At 32.5% G+C, this 2,500-nt stretch overlaps 1 protein-coding gene across 1 annotated transcript in view; it reads left to right on the top strand.

The window, feature by feature from the left end:
• Positions 1-2,500, top strand: part of LOC144958299 (major facilitator superfamily domain-containing protein 6-like) — a 65,947-nt gene that overhangs the window by 60,419 nt on the left and 3,028 nt on the right. Inside the window, exon 13 of the mRNA XM_078890182.1 lies at positions 1-2,500. This exon is cut by the window's left edge and continues 873 nt beyond it; it is cut by the window's right edge and continues 3,028 nt beyond it. The gene's annotated coding sequence lies outside the window, so the exon portion shown is untranslated.

Below are 2,500 nucleotides of genomic sequence, written 5' to 3'. Positions count from 1 at the left end.
GCAAGAAAAAATAGATAAATAGATAGATAGATAGATCGATAGATAGATAGATAGAGAGAGAGAGAGAGAAAAAATTAAAATGTGCTTGTTTGTGTGCGCGCGCGCGTGTGTGTGTGTGTGTGTGTGTATTTGTAATTGTGTATGTATCTGTGCCTATGCGCGTGTCTCTAGATGTGTTTAGAGTGTTATGATTAAGAGGTTTTTAATCTCCAGAAAGCTTTTTGCCACAGACTTTATTTGTAATTTGATTAATTCACTCAACCCTAGAGATTTTTGCTATATTTCAAAATTGGAAAATATTTATTAAAAATGAGCATGCGCATAGATAGCTTTATTCAACTACCATTAAGATATAAAAATTAAAAACGTTAGCTTTGATACTACGCCTATAAATTATCTCAGAAAAATGTAATTAATAGGCAGGGGGTAAAAGTAACCCCGGGTAAACTACGGATATAGTCAGTGTTAGGGTTGAGTGAGTTAATATTGGCGTAATCTGCATCTAATATGTCAACAGCAGCCTCAAAATGTTTTTATACCTGGTTGAACTTGAAGGTGAAAATTGAACCTATAGTCTGAAACGTGAAACGAGCCAAATTTATACTCTTTATTAACAAAACACAAAATTGACATCTGTGATCGTTTTAACAATAATCTACTTTTAACTTCTTCTTGATTCCGACATCATACCAGTTTAAAGCGGTGGGTTACATAGCTTTTAGTTTAAGAAATAATATGCCACTGAAATTCTTTATTCCAATGAGAATATTTATTTAATTGTTCTAATTACATAACCTTCCTAATAAAAAGAGAGATTGGAGTTTCAGGTTCTACGTCATTACCGTATTACGTCGTCCGTCTTACGTTTCCATGTATGTGATCGCAACTTGCCTAAAACCAATGCTACCTCGTTTGAAAGGTATAAGCTTTATAAACCTCACGAGGGACTATAATATAGATCACTGAATGATTTCTTACTTTTTATAATAGAAAAGATGTGAAGTACAGTAGTGTGCAGTTGCTTATTTACCAATTATTATGTGTGCACATTCATTACTGTATGAATAACCCATTGCTCTTTGTCTGTCTGTTTGTTTTTTAATGTAGCAATAAAATCTGACAGAGCTAAAGCAGGAAATCTTTTTAAAAAAGTACCATCTACTTTTTAAAACAAATTGTGATAAATGTGAAAAACAGAAATACTTTGTTAGAGTGGAATCTGTTATCTTTGAATGTTTTCTGCTTTAATTTACCAGACTTTCGTTTTTATGTGAAATTGGAGCATCTTTTGTCTGTTTTATTTTTATCGTTGTTGTATGCTGAGCATCATTGATTAGTTCCTGTAAAATGTGGATTTTTGTGTCTCAGAGTTGGTTATGGAGGTCTATTAAATAACCTGTTATGTTTGCTTTTTTGTTTGTATTTGTGTGTCTTTGTCTGTATTTTGTTTTGTTTGCTCTATTTTTGTTCTTATTTTTTGTTGGGGTTTGTTTTGTTTTGTTTGGTTTTGTTTTGGATTTTGCTTATATTTAAATATTAAAAAAAAGTTTTAGTTGCCTTTTTTTGAATATATAATTTTGCCAAAGTTTGAAGGGTGATTGGCGTTAGATAAGAGGACTAAAACTCACTACTCCAACAAGGTTGGAGTTTGTATTAATTTATTTATCGTAGAATGCTTGATTTTTTTAATGTCCCAAAGAGTGACGATGGATGACAGAAGTGCATTGTCACACAAAATTGTTTTGAATTCAACAATAGATAGATACATCCATGTATTCAATATGTCATCTAGAAGAATACCATGGTTAGTAACAAATTGAATGTCTTTAATTCATAAAAAGATATTGGAATGTCTATATATATAAGAGAGAGAGAGAGAGAGAGAGAGAGAGAGAGAAAGAGAGAGAGGGGGGGGGGAGTAATTAAGAGTATTATATGTATCTACTTGAACATGTACGAGCATGAATGTGTTGTGTATGTGTTATGTGTTTGGATCTAGAGATAAACTGTGATTTAAGAACGAAAAGAGAAAAATAATGGACGGGAGAGATTAGAAAAAATATAGATAGAGACAGGATGGAGAAGTTACAGAGAGAAAGATAGAAAGAGAATAAAGTAGATAGGGGAGGAATAGAGAGAGAGAAAGAGAGAGGAAGGGAGGGAGAGAGGAAGAGAGTGTGTGTGTGTGTGAGAGAGAGAGAGAGAGAGAGAGAGAGAGAGTAGAGAAAGAGAGTAAGAGATTGATAGGTGTCGTTGTTTTTATAAGTATATAAACATAATATGTAGATAGGCATTTGATAATTGTCTTTGGCACTGACATTTAATCAGAGAATAAGTAATCAATTATCATTGCATAAGACCAACTTGTCATTATTTTTGTGTCTGATATATTGATGAAGACACGTGACTTACCAATAGGTCTTAACACCGAGTATCAAAATTCTCTCTGGTTTGCAAGCTGTTTTTGTTGTTGACAAGTTGTAATTATTAATCGTAATTT

Source organism: Berghia stephanieae, chromosome 12, assembly GCF_034508935.2.
Source record: "Berghia stephanieae isolate SIO BIC M18660-M18661 chromosome 12, UCSD_Bste_1.3, whole genome shotgun sequence".
NCBI lineage: Eukaryota > Metazoa > Mollusca > Gastropoda > Nudibranchia > Aeolidiidae > Berghia > Berghia stephanieae.
The sequence above is the reverse complement of the archived record's forward strand: the minus strand, read 5'-3'. Positions and strand labels throughout refer to the sequence as shown.